Source organism: Malus sylvestris, chromosome 16 (genome assembly GCF_916048215.2).
Source record: "Malus sylvestris chromosome 16, drMalSylv7.2, whole genome shotgun sequence".
NCBI classification, from domain to species: Eukaryota; Viridiplantae; Streptophyta; class Magnoliopsida; order Rosales; family Rosaceae; genus Malus; species Malus sylvestris.
In genome coordinates, this window is record NC_062275.1 from 32,676,956 (window position 1) to 32,693,091 (window position 16,136).

Sequence of the window (16,136 nt, forward strand, 5' to 3'; positions counted from 1 at the left end):
ATCTACACAACCCAGCACAAGTTTTGCACCTATATATCTAAAATCCAATTTTACGATTTCAGCCACGTCCAGTGGTAACCATCCACCATTGTGGATTCAAACCTAGAATTACAACCAAAATGGAATGGAAATGGATTATTATAGAGGTTCTGGATTTCTTCATAAACTAGCCTTCACGTTCTTAGTTTCCTCAGACCTTCTAGATAAACCCCCATTGTCAACTCCAACCCAAGCACGTCTTTAATCCACACCAAATCAAGATATCACACCCCTGATCAGCTCTTTCTCTGCGTCTCTTTCTTAGGGAAGACAACCCCAATATCTCCCTTTTCTCGAAGACAAAAACATACCCAGTGAACCAAAACAATTAAAGGTACAAGATTACCGGGTCACTGTCGCAATGCACCTTCAATTCAACTGAAATCGATTCCTCACCCCAACTCCCTCTGTCTACCGCTCTTTCCCTTTTCAGCACACCAAGAATCCCTCAGCTACCCACCTCCTCCTTACTCTCTGACCAAAATATGACCAATGCAAAAAAAATTTAAAATTTTTTAATTGCGCTAGGTCATAACAACCCAGTTCTATCGTGAGCTCAGCAACTTCTAACCGTCCGATTTTCATCTGCACCTTATAAATGCCCATCTTTGATAGCTACTAGTTTTATGTGAATCATGTGGGCTATTTGTTTTGTGATCAGCTTATTAACTATTGAAGGATATAGGTGGCCCTTGTTATGATAATTGTGAATCAAAATTATGTAGTATTGATTCTTTAATTTAAGTCTTTTGATCTTGGACAGACATGTATCAACTTTAATTCATATGTTGTTGGTGGTGCTTTTGCTGCTATAAATCTTGATGTGAAGTCTAAACTTTTGTGTTTGGCTTTCCTTATCAATATTGTAATTGTACCACACATGCTCCAATTAGTTTTTAGAATATCTCCTTAAGGGCTTTTGTTGTTGGGAATAAGTGTTCAAGGTTGTGGCACATCATCTCAAAGGTTTGTTCATGCATATGCATTTCATGTTTAACTTACTGATGCATTTCGACTAGTAACCTTGTTTCGTCAAAGTTGCTTGCTGCTGACACCTTTTATACGAGATTGAGCTTTTCACCATTGATCTACTTAGATTGCTTGTACATTTAAAAGTCTTTTTGTACCTTGTTTGCAAAAATCAAAGGTTTTGTTTTAATAGGGTTAGAAGATTTCATTTCCTCTTTGGAGAGAGTGTCTAACCCTCAACTAGCTGCCTCTTCCTCTAGCACTCCTCGCAAACCTAGAATCTGCTCTAAGAGCTATGTCCCTAGTTGGGAGAATCCTTTTCATGTTCCCGCTGAAGGAATTATTTTGAGAAAACATGTTCATTTGAGCAACATCATATAGCATGCAATTAACAATTAAAGGCGGAATCATGCTTGTATGTACTCAAAAACAAAACATGACCATGAAATTCAAAGCCTAGTAGATTGGTGAACCAATAATCAACTCAAAAATATAAGTGAGTTGAAATTAATACCTTTGTAGATTCCTCTTTGCATAAGCAAAGGCTAATCACCCAAAGAGATAGGGGCCTTCATTCCTTGCTTCTTAGATCCATGGATTTGGATGGAAGAATAGGTTCTCCAAGTTCCCAAAATTGAGAACCTCTAATTTTCGACACCAAGGTTCGATTGTAGAAGAAATGAGTGACCTTGGAGTAGTAGGATTGCTAGATGTACCCTCCAAGGTGTTGGCCTCTTTAGAGAGAAAATGGAGAGACAATTCTCACCTATTTTCCCCAAAAATAAACCCATTTTTCACTTAATGAATATTTGGCTATAAAGTCATTTATATAGTCACTTCTTTAAGTGACCTAAATAACCAAACAACCCTAATTCATCTAATATGGCCGGCCACCTTATGGGATTTGGGCTTTTGGGCTTTAATGAATCTTCATTCATTAAATTGTCATACAACTTAACTTAATGGGCTTGACGTTCGAAGCCCATTGGGCCTTAAGGTCCAAAACTATCCCGAAGTCTTTAACGAACTTATTCGTTTGATTAATTAACATATTAATTAATCCTTGCCATAAATAAATGATTAAACCATTTAATCATTCTTACTCATTTCCGTTTAATCTCCAATCTCCACCTTTCACGGTGTGCGATCCATTAGGTTCCTTTTAGCGAGGCAGTGGGCGATTAAAACCATTTTACATCGATTGTGAATTGAAACTATTTTCAATTCTCCCTTTAGTGATTATACACGTCTAGGGCTTCCACAAACCATGAGTGACACCTAGCAGCATATCATGGTTACCCAAGCTAATCAGAAGAGGTTAGAGAACCTATTCAGTTCGAGATTACAAATGCAATACGGTCCTTCTCTAATCTAATACTCTTGACCACATTGTTTGGTTTGATAGTTTATTTTCTCATGTCTACTATCCAATGTGTGCCTTGTGCTTATATGATTACCTTGAATGTGATTAGGAACACATTCCCTAATCTCATTCATACTCTGGCCAGAGATTCAAATCATATCAGAGAGTATTCTCCCTCAAACGGTTTGAAGGTTAGAGATCCCTTGTTGCGCATTCATTTGTCTCCATAGCTAAGCGGCTTGACCCCAACGATGCCGTGGACACCCTCCTGGTGGGATGACTTTGACATAATCAAAGATCAAGGTCTTAACCACAAGACAACTATGATGCCTCAGGTCAAAGGACTACTTTGCATTATCCCAACCATGAGTTCTCATGTGACATGGCATATGAGAACTCTTCGTTGATCGCGTTCAGTGAACTCATTCTCTATTGAGCACCTACCGTACTTGTCTTGATGTCACACACACCAATGATTCGAGACTAATCACTCTCCCTGAGAGAAGACATAGTACGTACTGATCTTAACGGACTGTCAACGCCCAATTGGCAATCCTATGATCAGGAACGTTTAGGATGTATCTACGAAAGAATGGTCTCAAGAATCTAACTTCATTAGATTACATTCTCCCAATCACATATTCCTTGGACTTTATCGTTTAAGCATATAACATTTATATGAGACGGCTCAAACAATAATCTATGCCCTTTATATGTTAAACTAGATTAGTTTAACATGTGAAATGTCCGTAAAGTATCATCACATGATTGGCTTTAGGGCACATTTCCAACAATCTCCCACTTGCACTAGAGCCAATCAGCTTGATCATCAATGATGATATCTCTTCTGTAGTCATTTCATAAATGGCTGAATAGTAGGCCTAGGCAGTGGATATCTATATGTGTTATCCACAGAAGCAACCTTGAGAATAACGACGTCACCATTATACATGATTCTCAATCATGTGGTTCAGTCTCTCATTCGTGTTCGGATCTTTGATGAGACCTTGATTCCCAGGCTTGAGCTATCGCCCCATTAGTGTCATACACTTTCTGGTTGGAACCGAATAGAGAGTTCATAAATGAACTTTCCCATCCAAACAACATTGTTGTAAACTTCTATATGGCAATATATCTTGCATTCATAATGGAACACACTAAAGTCATTACTTTAATGTTTCCATCCAAATATCTCTTTAGTCATAATAAAGAGATATTCGTTTATCTCTTCATTCATAATGAAGAAACATCCAATGATGGATTAGATTCATAATCTAATACATTTACGCTTCCTTTACGTTACTTTGATTCTTCCTCGATCTTTGAGGAATTTATCCTTTAGTATTTCTCAAATACTTAAGGACTAACTTGACAGTTGCCATGGTTCTGATCCTGGGCTTGCACTGATATCGTCTTGTACCGTTCTAGGTACAACTCATATCAATGTTTTTCATACAATATGAAATACATAAATCACCTTTCTGCTTATGCATAAAGGATTCAATTTACGCATTATTTCTTTGGGAGTCAAAGGGTACATTCCCTTTGAGAAGGGCAACTTGCTAGTCTCACTAGAATCGTCCTTCTTATTGAAATTTATCATCATATGAGAAACTTCCTAGCATCCATTGTCTATTATTAGGCATTGATATAATCCAATTATATCATGAAATATATCATTATAGATTTCCATCCCATGTATATAGACTATATCTCCCAAATACATTCTATCTTCATATAATGTATTAAAGTCATGACTTTAACGAAGAAGTATTCTTTTCATTTCCAAAATTAATATATCATATATATTTAAATTTTTAGGAACATGATTAACTCCCACTAATCTTTTGTAAAACTAGTAAACAAAAGATTCATTTACATCTTTATGAGAAATCAAACGATTTGAACCTTTTCTCATAAAATGCAAATAGCTCCCACTAACTTGCTAAGATCCATGATGGATGGATCTCTACAACTTACATGTCTTGTGATTTATAGTTTTAGACATATATTATCAAGACTATCTTAATAATGGTTTCGGAAACCCATATTATGTCAAAACATTGAATCACCATTTAGTTGTAGCTAACAATCTTCGAATTAATTGAAACTAAGACTACGTCAAAAATGGTTCCTTTAAAGTCAACCATTCTATTTGATTGTAGTCACCTTAAGCTACCAATTAGCTTTGAAGGTTTCATTATTTCGAGTCAAATGGTACTTTACCATTTCCTTGAGTATATATCGTATATGCACTCAATGTAGTCATAAGGATTTTCATTCTTATTTCTTTCGAATTAAGAGGTGCAACTCTATGACATAGTCATAAAGTTCAAAACCATTCAACTGAGACGGTTTATAAATCCTTATCGACTACCTTGAAGCTTGTGGTATAGGAACTAGGTTGTTATATTTGTTGATTACTTTCTTGTCTCTCAGAGAACCCATTCTTTGAGTTCTATCTCTCGTTCATTTGCTTTTAGGCAAATCACATTGTAGAATTACAATGAACTACCCAACAAAACAACATTTGTTAGTTGGTTTATAGAAGCGATATCCAAAAGTTATTTTAAGGATATCCTACAAGATTGTTATCAAACAAATATTGCTTGTTAGCACACAACCCCAAATCTTTAACATGCTTAAGATTTGTCTTTCTTTCCAACTACATCTTATGGAGTCATGAAAAATATTGGAATATCTTCTCATTGACAATCATATTGTTTTAGAAGTATATATCCTATATATGGGTAATAGATAATATCTAACGAACTAAATCTTATTCAAGTTCGTTCTTCTCCTAATGGAGAAATACATTATCTTATGATGCTATTTTCCTTGATATCTTTCAAGGAAACTTATCTAAAGTGTTACCTTTCCTTGGATCAAATCTAAGGAGGTAAATACTTTAGATGTCTTACTCATCAACTTACATTACTTGAATTCTTTGAAACATTTTGCAAAGTATTCGGACTTGTGTTTATTCAAAATAAACTATAGTCCAACCGAGAGTGATCTTCGGTGAATGTTATCCAACATGAGTAGTATTATGTTTGTGGACAAGTGCCACTAACATTTAAGTGAATTAACATCAACAACTTTGTGATTCTTTCTTCTTTCCAAAAGAATAAAGATTCGAACATTTCGCCTCTATACAATTTTAACAAGAAGGTATTGGATCCGGATCTAACGATCCAAAGCGTCCATCTATTACCAACTCGTAATTTATGTTTTAGAGGTATCACAACTTTAGTTGGGATTAGTCACTACCTTGCAACCTTTTGGGTTTTGAGCATCATTATTTTCTAAACAGTTAACACTACCATATTATCTCTACTATAGAGATAATTAATTAGATTACCATAATCCAATCATTGATTAATAAAGAACTTTGTTTTGTCAAACAAAACATTTATCCATTTCACATAGTGACGGAATTTAGTTCCTTAAAATTGGAATACAAAGACAATCTATGTTTTTCCAATTTCTTTGGTAGTTCATATGAGGAAGTAAGTACCATCTGCTTTCGCAGAGATCTACATTTGATTCACGTTTCCGAATGTGAAGCACCTTCTCTTCTCTCATATATCTTCTACTTCTTATTAGTCACACTTTTACAACGATTGTAAAACTTTGTTACTAATACGGAATCATGCATTCAAGTAGAAGAACCAACTGTTTTGAACTATTCAAGAACAATTTACAACACCTTCGAAAGGTGTGTCCTTGACACTTGCAAGACATTTCTTGCAAATACCCCTTCCAATATCCATCCTTTCATAAAGAAAGTTTGTTCCCTTTGAGTTATTTATCTTCTTTATTTGACTTTCACCTTTGACTACATTAGTCATGGTCCCTAAACTCCCACTATCTCTCTTGAAACCTTTTTCAATTGTGTTATACACATCAAACATTTTGGAGAGCATGTGGTTATTTTTCACTACATAGTTTATAATAAACTTAGTGAACGATTAGGATAGGGAAACAAAGGTGAAGTCCTTGCCTAGTTTCCGTCTCGTTAAGTGGTTTATCACTTCAACATTCAATGATTCAAAATCATCATAAGTCCATGTTAATGGACTATTTTTGTCAACCAACCATTATGTTCTAAACATAATTACAAACCTTCAAGAGTTGTACAAGGCAACTCTCATTTCTTCATACAACAATTTGTAAGTGAAGAAACATGGCACATAAAGTTTTCATGCCTTTGTGCTTTCTTCTCAAGTTCTTTGTTCATTTAACAAAGAAATAAGCACTAGTGTTTGCATTGACTAAGAGTTGTTCAAAGCAACTCCTATTTCTTCATACAACAAATTGTAATTGAAGAATTATGACATTAAAAGTGTTGTCCTCTTTATGATAGACCTTTTCTAACATATTCTTCTAATGATACATTATCAATAGTAAGATTGTGAGGATGAGACTACTTTGGTACTTTTACAAGCCATTAAAGACAATCTATGGTTTTGTAGTACCAAGTCCGTAAACTAAACGTTCGGTTTTGTCAAGTGTTGGATAGCGTTTGCAAATATATTGGTAATCAAATACTTAACGAATATAGATTGATTGATTTTAAGCCATTTGATTTGGGTCTTTAAATCAAATAGCACCACCCACTATTTTTGGCAAATTCCATATCCCTCATAGGAATTCGAGAGTTTTGGATGAAACTCCTAGTAGGTTATGGGAGGCTCACTATTACCAAGCCCACCTCACGATGATACGATATATGGCTAGCAACAATAATAATGAGAGAGTACGCTTACTCATTTGCAACTCATGCAAGTACCCATCTTATTTGGCCTCTAGAGAATGTAACCTCACAATGATATGATATTGGTTCCATTGCACTTAGTTAAGTTCTTCCCACCATGCTTAGTGTGTGAAGGGGTTCAAGAATAGCCTCACGATGATACGATATATAGCTATCCTCGTTGCCTACACTCACCTCATCATATGTATATGGATTCCTCCTGAGTATAAGCATGCACTGTGTACTCCCCCATGATAGGGTGAAGCCGGTGTACAAGTCATAAACGATTGGATCCCACCACGGTGGAAGGCCACGAAGAGATATTCTAAACATCTCTCGCTTATCAACTTAATATTGGTTTGGTTGAGGGTTTTGTGTCTCATCACATATAAACATACATTTTAATCTCTATTAAAACTATTTTGGTCCTATTACAACTATTGGTCCATCTCATTGTTTTAGTTGTACATAATACTCCCACTATGCTTTTAAAACGATTTTAAAGCAAGAGTATATGATACTACTAACATAAACTTTGCATTCATTTGATGGACTACATAGTTGTCTTAGGGCCTAAGGATGATCATGAACCTTTGTTTAGATTCAACACGAGCCTTGTGTTGAATCTCGGTCTAGGAATGAAGATTGATTTTAGTTACGCGTTTAATCACATTAAGGCGTGTTGTCTTATGGGCGTTGGACCCAACTACTTCATTTTCATGCATATCATATAAAGCAAGAAAGAAGTACTTCAAAGTAAAGGTGAGCTTATGCTCATTACAACATTTGCATATAACAAATTACTTTAAAGTAAAGAAGAGCTTAAGCCCTTTTACAACATTTGATCAAATCAAATTACAACCAAAATCTAATCTACACATTCCCATGGTTCAAACAAATTTGAAACGCCTTTCACATAGCTCAATTATATTAGGCTTAGGTTCATAATCACCCTTTAATTAATTAACACTTTAACTAATTAATGAATGCAACATTTTCATTTGGTTTTTGTATCCATAAGATTGATTTAAATGGAGCTAAACAAAATGAAAATCCAATTCTCATTTAAAGAGACAAAACAATTTTGTTCTCATCCTATTTGGGCCATCTTGCAATTAACCTCAACTTTTGGGCCATATTGCAAATACAAAAACTTTTGGGGTCACTTTGTATAATACACAAAAGTCACAACTTCATGTAAATACAACTAGAACCCAAACTTTTAATAATGCAAAAACATCATTAAAGGAACAAAACAATTTGTCCTTTAGCGTTTTTGGACCTAAACGTAAAAACGTAAACTTTTGGGCCAAAGTGCAAATACACAAAAGTATCAAAACTTTATGTAATTGCATAAAAGCCCCAAAAGTACTCCCTTTGAGGGAGTGGCCGGTTTTAGGGAAGATAAGGTGGGAGTGTGTGTTGATTTGTGAGTTTTGTCAAAAACAATCATGCAAGTGTATGTAAGATAAGTTTTTGAAATAATTCAATCACAATTATTTCAATCATCATTTATACAAATATCTAACACTTTAAATACATAATAAATCATTTAAAAACATATCACATATACTTTATGAAATAATTCAAAACTTTGAATCAATACACCAAACCTTTTTGTTCTTGGCAAGAACATCAAGAACAATGAAGAACATCCATGAAAAACCCAAATTTTTTCATGAACTTTTTCCACCCAAAAACATTCCAAAACCATTCTTACTTAAGGGAAATAACATCTAACCAAACTAGGGTACTTAGGGGTTCCAAAGAACACATTAAAACACTTTTAACAAGTCAAACAAGAACCCAAAAATTCACCCTTTGATTTTGGCCGAATTTTCCCAAAAGCATGGCACCAAATTTTAGCTCCAATATTCATGCTCATATGAACAACATCTACAACATTTGAGATAGCAAATTTTCCAACAAAATTTACTTTCAAAGAAGCAAGAATAAAGCTTGTAACAATTACAACTTTTAGATCACAAACTTATGAACTACAAAACACAAAAGGATTCACCAACTACTAGACCTAGGCTCTGATACCACTTGAAGGAATTATTTTGAAAAAACATGTTCATTTGAGCAACATCATATAGCATGCAATTAACAATTAAAGGCGGAATCATGCTTGTATGTACTCAAAAACAAAACATGACCATGAAATTCAAAGCCTAGTAGATTGGTGAACCAATAATCAACTCAAAAATATAAGTGAGTTGAAATTAATACCTTTGTAGATTCCTCTTTGCATAAGCAAAGGCTAATCACCCAAAGAGATAGGGGCCTTCATTCCTTGCTTCTTAGATCCATGGATTTGGATGGAAGAATAGGTTCTCCAAGTTCCCAAAATTGAGAACCTCTAATTTTCGACACCAAGGTTCGATTGTAGAAGAAATGAGTGACCTTGGAGTAGTAGGATTGCTAGATGTACCCTCCAAGGTGTTGGCCTCTTTAGAGAGAAAATGGAGAGACAATTCTCACCTATTTTCCCCAAAAATAAACCCATTTTTCACTTAATGAATATTTGGCTATAAAGTCATTTATATAGTCACTTCTTTAAGTGACCTAAATAACCAAACAACCCTAATTCATCTAATATGGCCGGCCACCTTATGGGATTTGGGCTTTTGGGCTTTAATGAATCTTCATTCATTAAATTGTCATACAACTTAACTTAATGGGCTTGACGTTCGAAGCCCATTGGGCCTTAAGGTCCAAAACTATCCCGAAGTCTTTAACGAACTTATTCGTTTGATTAATTAACATATTAATTAATCCTTGCCATAAATAAATGATTAAACCATTTAATCATTCTTACTCATTTCCGTTTAATCTCCAATCTCCACCTTTCACGGTGTGCGATCCATTAGGTTCCTTTTAGCGAGGCAGTGGGCGATTAAAACCATTTTACATCGATTGTGAATTGAAACTATTTTCAATTCTCCCTTTAGTGATTATACACGTCTAGGGCTTCCACAAACCATGAGTGACACCTAGCAGCATATCATGGTTACCCAAGCTAATCAGAAGAGGTTAGAGAACCTATTCAGTTCGAGATTACAAATGCAATACGGTCCTTCTCTAATCTAATACTCTTGACCACATTGTTTGGTTTGATAGTTTATTTTCTCATGTCTACTATCCAATGTGTGCCTTGTGCTTATATGATTACCTTGAATGTGATTAGGAACACATTCCCTAATCTCATTCATACTCTGGCCAGAGATTCAAATCATATCAGAGAGTATTCTCCCTCAAACGGTTTGAAGGTTAGAGATCCCTTGTTGCGCATTCATTTGTCTCCATAGCTAAGCGGCTTGACCCCAACGATGCCGTGGACACCCTCCTGGTGGGATGACTTTGACATAATCAAAGATCAAGGTCTTAACCACAAGACAACTATGATGCCTCAGGTCAAAGGACTACTTTGCATTATCCCAACCATGAGTTCTCATGTGACATGGCATATGAGAACTCTTCGTTGATCGCGTTCAGTGAACTCATTCTCTATTGAGCACCTACCGTACTTGTCTTGATGTCACACACACCAATGATTCGAGACTAATCACTCTCCCTGAGAGAAGACATAGTACGTACTGATCTTAACGGACTGTCAACGCCCAATTGGCAATCCTATGATCAGGAACGTTTAGGATGTGTCTACGAAAGAATGGTCTCAAGAATCTAACTTCATTAGATTACATTCTCCCAATCACATATTCCTTGGACTTTATCGTTTAAGCATATAACATTTATATGAGACGGCTCAAACAATAATCTATGCCCTTTATATGTTAAACTAGATTAGTTTAACATGTGAAATGTCCGTAAAGTATCATCACATGATTGGCTTTAGGGCACATTTCCAACACCCGCTGAACATCTTTACCATGGAGTGTGGTGTGACTCACGTTAAAACCTACTAATGCTCGTCCATCAAAGTTGAGCATATGCTATCTAGGCTCTCATAGGGAAGATGTTCAGTCAAACCCTTGACTCTCGCTTGATCAAGTGGAAGCTAGGGCTGTATGGAAGAACGAGGTGAAGATCACCTTCTATTTGGACCATTTTGGTAGAAAGTTGTTTGCTCTTGAATTCATGGATGAGGATGACTTAAAATTCGTCATGAAGAATCGACCATGGTACATTCGTGGACAAATCTTCCACTTGGAACGGTGGACAACAAACTTCAAGGACACGGACGTCATTACCAAGTTGGTTGTTTGGGCTCGGCTATCTTGAGTCCCTGTGTAATACAAAAAGGAGAAGATTATCATGGATATTTCGTAGCCGCTAGGTCATGTGATCAAAGTGGATGAGGTAACTTTGGGTTTAAACAACCTGTTTGTTAAAGTTCTTTTAGAAGCTGACTTACGTTTCCCCCTGAAGCGTGTCCTCATTGTTAACCATGAGTATGACTACCCAATCTTTATCAGTTATGAAAAGATTTTTGAAGTCTGTTTTTACTGCTGGAGAATGAGGCTTGAGGGGCATGTGTGCCCTGAAATTGAAGCGGATGGTGGTGTTTCATGATTGACAAGGTTTTTTATGATGACCCGTCTGTTTATCTGGAAGACGTGGTTGTTGATAATGATGTTAATGCTAGTTTGCAAAATGATGTGATGCTCTGTTTTCCAAATCCAACAATTGTCGAGGAGTACACGAAAGTTGAGGAATCTGGGCAACATGTTGAGGATATGAGGCCTGAAGATGAGGGTTGGACTATAGTTGTACCAAGATGGAGGAAAAAAGTGGACAAGAGGAAAATGGGTGATAGTTCTAAGGATGACAGGTCGTATAGAGAAGTGGTTGCTAGCCCTAAGCCAAAATGGGTAGCAAAGGCTAATATCGTGCATGATTGGAGAAGGGCTGGGAAATCAAAGCAAAGAAAGTAGCAGGTAAGTGGGAACAAAGATGATTATCGGGACAATGCAAATCATTATTCTCAACTGGCTACCGATTATATAACTGATTGGAATCTGTCTGATTTACAAATGTTTGATGATTTGGTTGAGCTTTTGTTTCCATTTGAGTCTTACTATAATAATGATCTTAGGCTAGGCAAGGTAAATTTCTTTGATGCTATGTGTGTTTTGTTAAAAAATCAAGTTATGATGATGTCAAATGTGGGAAGTTGTGAGTCCAAAGCTAGGGAGAACTCAGGAAGCTTTGTTGCAGTCGTGCTTGTGGCTGAGGTGGCTTCCGTGAGTGCTAGGCCAACTGTGGGAATGATGAGTCCAAGAAAATGTGTCCGTGAAGAGGAAGCTGTTGAGGCTGGTCCATCCGCTTATGTTGAGGAAATAAACTGATGAAGGGTATTGTTTGGAATTGTAAGGGTTGGGGAAGACTTGATTTTACTAGTAATTTTAGCTTTCTTAATAGCTTGGTTAAGCTAGACTTCTTTTGTTTTGTATAAACAAAATCTAATGTGGATAAAACCCCTATTAGTTGTTTTAGAAGGTTGTTTTATCAATCTTTTGGTTTTAACCTTGAGGGGAGATCGGGTGGCATATTTATGTGTTGGAATCAATGTATTAAAAGCGTGTGGGTGAGGCGTTCGAGGGATAACCCAGCCTAGGCATGAGGCAAAGTCTCACGAGACTTAAATTTTTTAATATATATACTGAGTGTACACATATATTATATTAAAAAAGAAGAAGATTATTAATCAATAATCACTCTGAGTACACATATATTATAAATATACACACACACAAATATATATATATATATATACATATATTATATTATATATATAATAGACGATGTAAAGCATCGTGAGCACACATATAGCAATGCACGAAGACAGTAAACACCTCTATTATATAAAAAAAATAGGGAGACGATAGTGCAAGGAAGAGGTATGAGGTAGTTAAAACTCTACCCAAAATTTGGGTTTGGGAGTTTGGGAAAAAAAAAAAAAAAACCCTGAGGCGCCCCTAGGTGGCTCCGGCAAAGCCTTTCGCCCACTCCAGCAAAATAGAGGCCTTCGTCTTAGCGCCCAGCCTCAAAGGTGCCCTAGGCGTGCCCGGAGGCTAGTTTTCTTAAAACATTGGTTGGAATGATAGTGCACTTAATCTGAATGTGATTGATGTTTCTCCTAGACATATCCATGCTCTAGTTAAAGATGTGCGTGCAAACATTGAGTACTATGCTATTTTTGTCTATGTCTATCCTAAAAAATCTCTCCAAGATAGTTTGTGGGAGGAGTTTTTATCCTTAAACCCCGGCGATAAGCCCTGGATGTTGCTAGGAGACTTCAACAATATTACATGCATTCAGGAAAAATAGGGTGGAACCAAAGAGTCAATGCTCGTATGACTAAATTTGTGGACTTCTTGAACAATGATGGGCTTATTTTGTTACAAGCTTCGGGTGTTCCTTTCACTTGGACTAACAAACACAAGGATGACTTGCTTATTTTTGAGAGATTAGACAGGGTCATTGCCAATTCCTATTGGTTTGAATTGCACCCAAGCTATATTCTTCACAATTGTCCTATCCTGGGGTCTAACCATAGTCCTGTGTTTATTGATACCGTTGGTTCTCAAGTTAGTCGAAAAAGAAAGTGCTTCAAATTTGAAGCCATTTGGAATCTTCACCCTGAGTTTAAACAGTTTGTTAAGGGGGCTTGGAATGCAGTAAGGGACTTCTCCCTCTTGATCATTTTAGAGGTTACTTAGGTACTTTCGCGTTTCTTGTTAAACGTTGGAATCGTGCTATTTTTGGGTCAGTTAGGGAGAAAAAAAGATAAAATCTTGAAGGAGCTTGACACACCCCGACCGAGATCAAGGCATGCTGGCCGTTACGTGAGAGTGACGTAGCCATGTGCACAGTGCGGAAGCAATAAAGATAGCAACTATACGAATAATTAAAAACCAGATTACTAGAGTGCACTACTAAACGAAAATGATAGGAGTTAGTTACAACAGTGAACGTTCCTAATCAGAGCATAAAGTCTAGGTGCAGTCCAGTAAGACAAGTACTAGTTACGCAGTACCAAGAATGTCCTACTATTATTCAAATAGGTCAGAACTGCCGACGATCCCAAGCCACCAACAGCAAGCTTACTTAAAACCTAGAGGGGCGCAAAACAGAAAATGTGAGTGGGCAAAAACAAATGTTTTACAAAATCGTTTTCTTATCAACATATCTAACCCCTCGTTGTAAAACATATATAATTTTTCCTAGAATCAGAATGTAAGCATATGCATAATATATATATACACACACACACATATATACATATATAGGAATTCATATCAATTCAATTCATGCTTCACATAATCATATTTAGATATATATACCATGCCCATATATAACAGAGTAAGCAATTTAGGTAAAAATGAATTCATAGAAATATGATATGTTAGCCGAAACCCCTGTGGTAGTTTGTACGGCTGAATTCATAGCTCAAAATCAATCTAGTCAGAGTCACTACAATGACTTATACGGCAATATATTGCACATAAATCAGAACCCCTACAAAGGTCTGTACGACAAGATTGGGTGTAATATAATTATGCTCAATTTTACTCTCTCATAATAGCCGGGCGATAAATCGCTAGTCACATACGAGTCGGAACCATAAATAAGGTATGTACGACAAGACTGTGTACTTAAGTTGGATCCAATATGAGCATATAGTGCGGGAGGTGACGTAAATAAACAGGCCTGTACTTTATATCTCTGACTAAATCATAAACACCCTAGGTGCAGTTTTATGAGCTCAACATTACTTAATTACATATCACATATCACATCATCGATGATTCACGCAATCAAACATAACTTACCTGCACTCACTTGTGCCTCCACAGCACCTTATTTATACATATATGCAACCATGCAATGCATATTCAAAATATAGAAGCATTTGGCATATTATTTCAAAGCATACTTTCCTTAAAAATGCATTTCTGGGAAATATACCAAGTATATAAATATATACTGAAAACAAAAGTCCACTCACTAATATGTCGAAGGGTCGTAGCCCTCGAGTCACCCGTGGATATGCTCGTCCTCGGGATAAGCTTCACCTATATGCGAATTAACTATAAAACATAGGCAATACTAGCTAATAACTTCTCATACATTGCTCAAAATAGGTCTATGAATATACCACATTGATCTACATAACCTTAGGATCATACCCATATTTTTAGAAATATTTTTGGACCTCCCACGCGCCGCCACACGTCGGCGGGTGCACGGCAAGACGCGCCACCACGCGCAGGGAATCCTGACGGATTCCTTAACTGCCGTTAGGAATATTCCTCAGAATATTCCATTAAAACCCAATGGAAACCGTCCAAATTAACTGACGCCATGAGAATATTCCGTCTTCGTCCCCGACGAGTCACCAGTCGCCGGAAAACTGGTTAAAACTTTAAACTCACTATTCTCACTCGTTTCTTTACCATTTTTCATGAAATTTGAACCAAATGAAAGCTTAGAGTGAGAAGAATGGCATTATACCTATTTGGAGCTTCAAATCTCATGAAATCACATGGGGAAGCTTCGAAATTCCGACCAAACCTACAACTCTTCGTTTCCCGCGATCCCGACGTCCAAATTCTTCAAATGAACTACCCCAAGACTCATGAGAACCTCATTAAGCTTCCTATGAGCTTAGAATTCCTTGAAAATAACATATTTACGTGTGCATGAACAATGCACAATTCGAGGGTTAGGTTTCACGGGGTTTTCGAAGGTTTCAGGTTCTAAAACTTGTACCAATGGACTCCTGAGGTCAGAAGGAACACGAAATTGCTTACCTTGGTTTCGATCTGCAAGGTTGGAGATGCTTCTTGGATTTCCCATACGAAAATGCCGAGAGGAAGAGAGAGAAAAGTCCACGGGAGAGAGAGAGAAGGTATGTGTGTGGTCCAAAAGCCACCAATCAAAAACCAATAATTCCCTTACTTCCAATTGGGTCCAAAAACTTAGGGAAAAATAACAAATGGGTCCAAATCCAACTTAAATCACACAATACACTTTAACGTC